The sequence below is a fragment of the Danio rerio genome, chromosome 11, assembly GCF_052040795.2.
Source record: "Danio rerio strain M-AB ecotype USA chromosome 11, GRCz13ab, whole genome shotgun sequence".
NCBI lineage: Eukaryota > Metazoa > Chordata > Actinopteri > Cypriniformes > Danionidae > Danio > Danio rerio.
This window is the reverse complement of record NC_141031.1, coordinates 1054079-1064309: the sequence shown is the minus strand read 5'-3', so window position 1 is coordinate 1064309 and position 10231 is coordinate 1054079. Positions and strand designations below refer to the sequence as shown.

Below are 10231 nucleotides of genomic sequence, written 5' to 3'. Positions count from 1 at the left end.
TCCCAATGTTTTCCTGATTTGAGGTTGTATATAAAGAGGATTAAGAAGGAAGAAATCTTAATCTAAATACACACCATGTCTATTTTAAGTGCTGTAACGTTACTGTATGATGTACAGCACACATAATGGTTTCCTGTGACCTGCTCATGGATTAATAGATGCCCTGATGGATTCTGTCCAGAGACTTTAATTAATCTCCTTCAGCAATTAACTCTTTAATAGTCCCAGTGGAGCTCCAGTATTAAACTACATCTGAGTGTCAAGTGGAGCAAAAAACACTTTCATTTAAGTAACAATTCACACACTATTAACTACCGTCAGCTATTAAGAGATGAACTCTTTATTAGCGCTTATAAAGAATGATCTCACTCTGCATTCCTCATCCTGCACTGTAAAAAATCCATGGTTGTCTTAAATTTAAGCTGAATCAATTTAACCTTATGAGTCTATTAAACTTATATTATGTTAAACTGACTTAAAATAGTTTGTGTAACTTACACAATTCAGTTAAAACATGATTAACTTAGTTTAACAAGTTACAATGAACTCAAAACATATGTTGTCATGACTAATTGATCATTTAATTTTGAATGAACCTCCCACCTAAACCCAACTAACAAGCAGCTAATTATTGATTTATTTATTGAATAGTCCTAGTAATGGTTTGTTAATAGCAATAATTGTGCATTAAAATAAAGTGTGACCACAAACACATGATTTATTTTTCAGGGAAGCTATTTAACAGTAATATACTCACAAATGCAAACACTTTTATTCAAGCAAAGCATTGATTCATGATCATTTCATTCACTTAAGTAAACGTATCGTACTTTCCAAATGACTATATAGCAATATTTTAGGGGCTGATTACGGTTAAGCAGCAAATTACTGGTTTATTAATCTAATAGCATTGGTTAATACTTTGTTAGCAGTATGAATTACACATTAAAATAAAGTGTGACCATAAAAAAACACACAATTTATTTATCAGGGTAGCTATTTAACAAACATGCACTCATAAGTGCAAATACTCCATAGACAAATATATGCATATACTCTTACCGGCCACTTTATTAGGTACACCTGACCAGCTGCCCGTTAACGCAAATTTCTAATTAGCCAACTAAACGGCAGCAACTCAATGCATTTAGGCATGTAGACATGGTCAAGACAATCTGCTGCAAGCAAGCATCAGAATGAGGAAGACTTTGAACGTGGCATGGTTGTTGATCCACTGGGATTTTCATGCACAACCATCTCTAGAGTTTACAGAGAATGCTCTGACAAGGAGAAAATATCCAGTTTGCATCAACAACATGAAAGCATGGATCATCCTGCCTTGTATCAGCGGTTCAGGCTGTGGTGGTGTAATGGTGTGGGGGAGATTTTCTTTGGGTCCATTAGTACCAATTGAGCATCAACGCCACAGCCTACCTGAGTATTGCTGCTGACCATGTCCATCCCTTTATGAGCACAGTGTCTCCATCTTCTGATGGCTACTTCCAGCAGGATAACGCAGCATGTCATAAAGCTCAATCATCTCAGACTGCTGAACATGACGATGAGTTCACTGTACTCAAATGGCCTCCACAGTCACCAGAGCTCAATCCAATAGAGCAGCTTTGGGATGTGGTGGAACGGGAGATTGGCATCATGGATGTGCAGCCGACAAATCTGCAGCAACTGTGTGATGCTATCATGTCAACGTGGAGCAAAATCTCTGAGGAATATTTCTAGTGGCTTGTTAAATCTCTGCCACCAATGATTAAGGCAGTTCTGAAGGCAAAAGAGAGTCCAGCCCGGTACTAGTAAGGTGTACCTAATAAAGTGGCCAGTTAGTGTAAATGCCTATATAAGCCTTTATATAAGGAGAAAGCTATTTAACGAAAATACACTCATGAATGCAAATACTCCAAATGAACCCTTCACTTCATCGACTGTATTTGCAAATGTAATGTTTATTTTTTCGATGTTTTACTGATATCCAAATGATTCATCCTCGAGGTAGCACTGTAGATTTTAATATTCAGCCGTTCCCAGTGGCCCACATACACCACCACCGCTGTGATATCATGGCCTGCGCTCGTGGATCCAATTGGCATGTTAAATGTGGTCTGGGTGGGGGGTTGATCAGGGACCAGACATTTGGAGGAGTCTCAGTGCCCAGCCAATGACAGATGTGCTGGAGGTAACTCACTTCAGGCGCTGCACGTCCTGTAATTGTAAATCTGTTTCAATAATGCTCTACATATCAGAGCCAATGCTGAGACTGACGAATGCACTCAAATTCAACACTGGTGCTTTTAATAGCATGCACAATGCAAAGCTAGTTATATTGCTCTGTTATTTTAGGGGCAAATTAACATTGGAGCCTTTAAAAATCATGCAAACTGAAAAGCACATTGGTATTTATGTCTTGTTTCAACTGCAAATCAACACTGGTGTTTTTACATTCATGCACACTGAAAAGCTAATTATTTTGTTCTGTTATTTTCGGGGCAAATCAACACTGGTGCTTTTGAATTCATGCACACTAAAAAAAGCAAATAAGTATTTATTTTCTCTTGTTTAAGAACAAATCAACACTGGTGCTTTTAAAATAAATCACACAAACTGGACAAATGTCTTAATGTTCTTAAAGCAATATACATTTATTGAAGTAAAATAACTAAATTAGTTTTCTGAAAATGTGCCGAAATTATGCTGCAAACTAAAATACTCTCAGAAATAAAGGTACATGAGCTGTCACTGGTGATACCTTTTCAAAAGGTACACATTTGTACTTGAAGGGTCCATGTTGGTACCTCAAAAGTATACAGCATTAGTAGCAAAAAAATTTAAGAGGAACACTTTTGTACTTTTTAGGTTCTAATATGTACCCTTGAAGTATTAATATAAACCTTTTAGGAACAAATTTTTACCTTTTAAGCATTGCTAGACCCCATTTACCAAGGCATGTGCTGTCACAGTTCGCTTAGCAACATTGTTAGAGCAGTAAAATAAACATTTCCTAGTTTACAGTGCATGCATTATATGCAGCCTACAAACAATGGGCTATTATTTCACTTTATTAACCTCATGTTAATCTTCATGTTTAATATCTTCACTAAAACAGTTTTAAAAAAACTATTTTTACAGGAATAATCTGTAAATATTAACCAAAAATTACGTGTTACTCTCTAAAAATACATAAAGTTTCCTTTAAAAAGCAGAAAAATAACGTAATACCAAAGTACAAGCAACAACTGTACATTTAATGTTAGAATTTTTATTACAGAACAAACCTGTAACGGCTCGTACACACCGGGATGCTTTTCACTTGCGTTTATCATCAGCGTTTTACGAGATGTTTTTCCGTATTCAAGCCCAAGCGTTTTTCACTGGTGTCAAGTAGAAGAGTTGCAAAATCCCTCCTTGACTTTAGATGGCGCTACACAACTTTAAGCTTCTGACAACCGTTTATAACACAGTAGAAGAGGAAGAGAGGAAGTTCATATGCTTGTTGTTTAAGTTACTGGTGACTCGAACAAATGGATGGTTCAAGCAGCAGCTCCAGCTCTAGCGATGAAGAAATGATCATTGTTCACCAGAGCAATAAGCAGCTCCACGTTCATATCACCTCTGGGCATCTTGTTCAATGTGCACTCGCTAACTTCAGCAGCTCCGTGCACGTGAACAAAAGTGGCAATCTGATTGGTGGAGAAGGTTTTGGCATGGTGCATTAAAACAAAAACAACAAAAAAAACGAGCCTAAGGCATTGTTTTTTTTAAATGACGCTTTTGTGCTTACCGTTTTGAACGTTGGTGTGCACGATCACATATGCACTCTTTATTTAGTCACGAGGCATTAAGTGTTGACGGAAAATCTGAGCAAAAAATGTCTCGATGTGCACGAGCCTTAAAACCACATGTATTTAACTGTATAATTAAAAAAATGGAAAATTCTGTAAAAAAATACAGACTGTTACCTGTAAAATTACATTTATTTTTTAAAGTGTAAAGACAAAATGCAGCCAGATGTACCTCCGGCTACATAATTCATATTCTCCAGAAATGTAGACAGGGGTACGTATTCACAATGATCCCGTGTTGACATTCATTCATTCATTTTCAGCGGAATGAACCGCCAACTCATCCAGCAAGTTTTTATGCAGTGGATGCTCTTCCAGCCGCAACCCATCTCTGGGAAACATCCACACACATTCACACACACACTCATACACTACGGGCAATTTAGCCTACCCAATTCACCTGTACCGCATGTGTTTGTACTGTGGGGGAAACCGGAGCACCCGGAGGACACCCATGAAGAACATGCAAACTCCACACAGAAACGCCAACTGAGCCGAGGCTCGAACCAGTGACCCAGCGACCTTCTTGCTGTGAGGCGACAGCACTACCTACTGCACCACTGCTTCACCCCCTGTGTTGACATGCTCTGCTATTTTACAGACAGATTTCTCTAGATATTATTTCTTACACATTATATTATTTAAAAAAAACTAAATGTCAATAATTCCCAGAGATGGGTTGCGGCTGGAAGGGCATCCGCTGCGTAAAAACTTGCTGGATAAGTTGGCGGTTCATTCCACTGTGGCGACCCCGGATTAATAAAGGGACTAAGCCGACAAGAAAATGAATGAATGAATGACTTAAAATGTCAATAAGTCACCTTGTTAAACTGTAGAGTTGAATTTTCAACATTGAAAGTGGACAGAGCAGAGATCAACATCCCATAATGCAATTCACAAATACAAATACACACTTGTGAAAAACAAAATAATAAAAGCTCTTAATTTTCATATGTTTTTCACAGTGTACCTGTAAGCTTAATCCTCACAGAAACATTTCTGAATTCCTACATAAATGTTATTTAACAGTTTTGTTTCCCTTGTGAAGCCTCTGGCTGGACACACAATGTCCATAATGTCAGATTCTGCTCTCCTTGTGGAAACATTTGCTCCTCAAATGTAGGCAAATCCTACCACACACACACACACACACACACACACACACACACTGCCTGCTCTTATCAGTGCTCTGCACATGGCAGGTCAGGATGGCCATTGTTATCAAAGGCGTCTATCCAAATGATTTAAATTGCATCTTGATATTACACACATGCCGCAGACAAATTTACACAACATCTAATCTGTGCCTTTCTCCATTCGTTCTGCTAACGTATCGGCCTGTAAAGCTTTCATGATGACACTACAGAGGATATACGAGGAAAACATGATGAGAATTCCACATCAATACTGCCAGAGACTCTGTGATGGGTGAAGAAGGGATGAAACAGCATTGCTTTTTTTTATTATTGACGTCACATTTCTGAATGGCCTCATATTTTCTTCTGATCGTTGTGTCGCTACAGATTTCCTCTTATTTGACTCCTGTGTCGAGGCTTTTCACAGTCACTGCTGTTAAATGAAGTAATCTCCTCATTCTTTACCGAGTCTGTTGATGCTGAATGAACTAATACAGCTCTTATTAATATCTTACAGACTTTGTTCTGCTGAATAGCCTTCATTATATGCATGCATTCATATGAAATCACTATCATATGACATAGCGTGCATGCTATATTAACACAATTTGAGTGTGTTAACCTGAAGGTGAGTCCAGTTCATTTAAAGCATGTTTTATTTTGGCATATTGAGGGAGAGGACAGCACTTGAAAGATTGATATTCCAGCATGCATTCGAGCACACTGAGAGGACCAGGGGTCTCATGTAGGAAGACTTGCGGGGAATTAATACTAAAGCATTGCGCACGGATAAAGCTGTATATGTCACGATTACCAGCGATCATTTCCCATAAGAACGCTGGTTTGCACCTACAATAACCATGGACTACAAATCTGCCATTTCTGGACTACATTTTCATACATGCACTCCGGTCACACTCACACATGCTTCCTCATCTAGACTGATTACATTCACACCACCTGAGGATTGTCAGAGACTGATTAACACACACTATTTAAGCCACACATTCACCCCTTCAGTTTGCAGAGTCTTGTTATCTGTCACAGTAGCATTACAACGCGTTTTCCAGTCTTGTTATCTTGTGTACCGACCGTTAGCCTCTTTGTCTTTGCCTGCCGCCTGCCTTTGACCTCTTGCCTGTATTCGACTGTGATTCTGGATTGTCCTCACACACCTGTTTGCACCTGTGATGGGCCCGCAAGGCACGCACCGCGGGGGGGCCCCGCGTGATTAGGGGGCCCCGCGTCGTCGCGATTTTCAATAATTGAAAATCAACCGGCAACCGCAATTATCAAACTTTTGGGAACAACTGTGGTCGGAACCAAAGTTCACAGGTCTGTGTTCTCTGAACACCTCTCAAGCGGTGGACTACTTCATTCTGATTGCTTGCCGCCAATGTTGCCAACTTAGCAACTTTGTCACTAGATTTAGCGACTTTTCAGACCCCCCTAATGACAAATCTAGCGACTTTTTTGTGTGTTATTGGAGATTTTTTTAGACTGTCATTTGTCCATGCTGTACCGTCCCTACTCTTCTTAACGAGCTGCGTGTGATGCCGCCGACCCCTCCCCTGCCTCACAGCACTGACAGGCGGCCCAGTCAGTCCTCTACAGCAGCCTCTCCCACCTGCAGCCCGAGAGCAGATCACCCCTCTGCGTACCGACGACAAATGATTTAGCACAGGCAGTGTGAAGGTATTTCCCTACAGTCAAACCGATCTACTTCTACTTTATTTTAACAATTTAATTGGACCGTTTATTCTTTTCTTGTTCACAATCACAGATATTTTAGTGACAGTTTGTGAACTTGTCTGAGTTTATTACATATGAGAGATTACTGCACATTCACTACACATCTATAATGACATACTGTATTCAAACAGCAATAAATTTAGTTAAATAAACATGCTTATATAAAGTGTAGTGCAATTATAAATACCCCTTTATTAACCATAGGCTGTAAAACAAACAGAAACGGTAAAACGTGATGACGTCAGTGATATGCAAATTGGCGTATGACGTATCCCCCCCCCCCCCCCCCCTCTTCATCAGGGGGCCCCGTCAGCGATCCCTGCAGGGGGGCCTCCGCATTTTGTGCTACGCCACTGCACATATTCTCTTTGTTCATTCAAATGAACGTGAAACTGAGCGTACGTGCACGAGCACAAAGCCCCTCCCTGCCTCCTCCCGCTAATAAATATGCAAACCGGGCTCATTGTGGAAACGTAGCCCCGCGGACGTTTCTGCAGACCACGAAATACGTCCTGGGAGGTACGTATTCGAGCAGTTTTTGCTTTTGCGCCCGCGCTGTTCTTACGTGAAAAGCTACTGGAGGCAGCTGTGGAGCGACCGTCTGTCCATCTGGCTGGCTAAACGACCGAACGATCGACCGGGCGCCCTCCTCTTCCTCCTCCTCCTTCCCTAAACCCAAGCGATGGTTTGCAAAAGCCGTCCAAAAAAAAAAAAAAAAGCAAAAGCCCTCATCTTTGATTTCAACCGCGTTTTCGGATCCCGCCGCGTTCTCGCCCTTATTTTTCTGATTCTGTTTTTCATCTTACCTGATTTCTAGAACCGCTGTTCCCCGGACTCGATCCCGGTCGTCCCCATGGCCGGCTCTTCCTCCTCCGGGCCTCCGCTCCACCGACGTAGCGCTGTGAGCTAAGCGTACAAACTGGTTGCATCGGGAAAGCCCTCCACTCGGAGGCGAGCCGTCAGCCGGCGAGCACGAAGAGGAAGAGCGGAGTGGCGCCCAACCGCCCCGCAGCGTTCGCTCGAAAAAAACTAAACGCGGCCATACGTACCTCCGGCCACGTAAATCGCGGTCTCCAGAAACGTTCGCAGGGCTACGTTTTCTAGAATGAGCTTGGGTTGTAAATATGGTAATGACTCTACTTTAGCAAAACCAAAGGAAAAAGCAATGGCAAAAGCAAGCAAGAAGAGAAACTTCACAGAATGTGAATCGGAGGTGCTCCTATCGGAGGTAAACCAGAGAAAAATGATGTTATTTGCAAGTTTGTCCTCCAGAATTAATAAAAAAATTATAATAAAAAAATAAAGTGGGAGAGTTTAGCTGACGCGGTTAACACAGTGGGGTCTGAACATCGCACTGTGAATGAATTAAATAAAAAAATAATACGATCTAAAGGTGAAGGTTAAGAGGAGAACAGCGGCCGAACAGGGGATGCTGAACTAACACCCTTTGAGGAGAGAGTTGCCTCAATTGTGGACGACACTTTATTGTCTGGAGTAGTGTCCGTGTCTGTGGGGGAAGACTTTGTTAGGGCGGTTTAGCAGCACCCCTCCGCTCTTATCAAGGCATCACCACCGGCATTTCAGCTGCCCAGTCGCCAATCCACAACTGCCTTGCCTTCGGGAAGCATGTGCAGTCATGAATAATTAGGAAGCCGGCTCTTCTCATAGGATAAGAAAACTCCGCGATGAATAATAATGAGAACTCGACGCATCATCTTTGCGCTTGCAGTTTTGCGCTACGTCGTCGATTTTGATCCACCAAAAAAAAATCATTTTAACCCCGGAAGCTGAAATCAGCTGACAAAAGCTCAAAATTATCTAGTTTACCCCACAAATACAGCTACCAGGTGCTAACATTGTCTTAACAGGTGCTCAACACACACACACATCTGTTAACATCTAAAATAAAGTACTTGAGGGTTTCGTGAACCTTTAAAAAGCGTACACATCGTCCTCTGATGGATTCACGAAAACAAAAACTGCAATAAATAAATAAGTAAATAGCTCCTGGAATGTATTTCACGCTCTCCAGAAATGTATATAGGGGTACATATCCATAATAAGCCTGTGTTGGAGGTTTTCATTAAAACAAGCTGAATAATCTGCCAATGGAGTAAGCTACATAATCTTATGTCAAAATGAAAAACAAGATTAATTTACCTATTGGCAGATTATTTAGCTTGTTTCAATGAGAAACTTGTTTAATTTGGACTCATTATTCCATAAAACAAGAAAATTTTTGCTTGTCTAAAAAATGCTTCTTGATTTGAGACTTTTAGATATTTAGATTAGAAATAAGACAAAAAAATTTAGTCATAAAAGCATTTTTTCCCAGTGCAATTAGTAATGGGCATGTAATGGGTTTTAATGAGTTGCTGAATTGTTCATTTCATCATTTTATTTAAATTATTTTAATTTAAATTGAAATGATTGTAAATATCCATTATTAAAGCAAGTAAGTGAATTTTTCTATAATTGTCAGAAATGTAACCATTACCTATATGTGAGCTATGTGGTATTAAATGGTGGAGTTTTTCCCAGTGATGGGTTGCGGCTGGAAGGGCATCCGCTGCGTAAAAACTTGCTGGATAAGTTGGCGGTTCATTCCGCTGTGGCAACCCCGGATTAATAAATGGAATAAGCCGACAAGAAAATGAATGAATGAATGAAAATGATGGAGTTAGACTTTGAAACATTTTTCCCATCGTTTTAGTACACTGACGACTTGATTTTTTAAGGTTAGTGGTTGCAAACAATTTATTTGTGCTAAATTTAACCAAACAAATTACGTTAAACATTACTACTATTTAATTAGTTTGTTTTTAATTCAGCCCATATCAATTGTTTGCAACCTCTTACCTTAAAATGTGTTTAGTAAATTCAATGAATCATTTTTCCCCAGCGTGTTCAGGATTTTTGGGGCGGGGCTCAAATCATGCCTATATGATGTAATGGAGACCTAAGCTCCTCCCCCCAAATGGAGCTCTTTAGCATGAGCTGTATGAGCTAACCACTAAACTTACCTATACCTTTATTTTAAGAAGAACAAACTCGATGGAGAGCTGAGGATCACTGTCAACATCTGGATCGTATTAAAAACATCCATCAGAGTCAGCTTTGGCTTGAAACAATACAAAAAAGTAAGTAAGAAAGGTATTTTTTGCTGTTTACGTTGCTATGTTGTTTTTATTGTGTAATTTTTTATGAATAATCAAGGCCACTCAGCCAGCTCTATGCCGGTTTAAGCACATTTATACCAGTAGATAAACCCTTGTACATGAAAACCGGGAATATGTGATGAATATAATCAACACTTTTGTGAAGTAGGCCAATACCAAAGTTAAATATCAAGGTTGCAGACAGCAGCATTCATCTCGAGGATTTGGAGTCAACTCTATCATAAATAGCACATCTTGCAAGAAGTCCTACTCCTTAAATTAGATCTGCAACGTTTAAAAAACTACAATTAAAACCTCTTTGATGTTACTGAGA

At 40.1% G+C, this 10231-nt stretch overlaps 1 long non-coding RNA gene across 5 annotated transcripts in view; it reads left to right on the top strand.

Moving 5' to 3' along the window:
* The first annotated feature begins 9707 nt into the window (after positions 1-9707).
* LOC147841612 (uncharacterized) overlaps positions 9708-10231 on the top strand; it is a 63751-nt gene continuing 63227 nt past the window's right edge. For 4 of the 5 annotated variants that reach the window (XR_015502224.1, XR_015502223.1, XR_015502222.1 and 1 more), the window contains exon 1: positions 9709-9879. This is a non-coding gene — a long non-coding RNA (uncharacterized LOC147841612). Of the gene's footprint in view, positions 9880-10231 lie in introns of all 5 variants that reach the window. The other variant, XR_015502226.1, reaches the window with a different exon arrangement.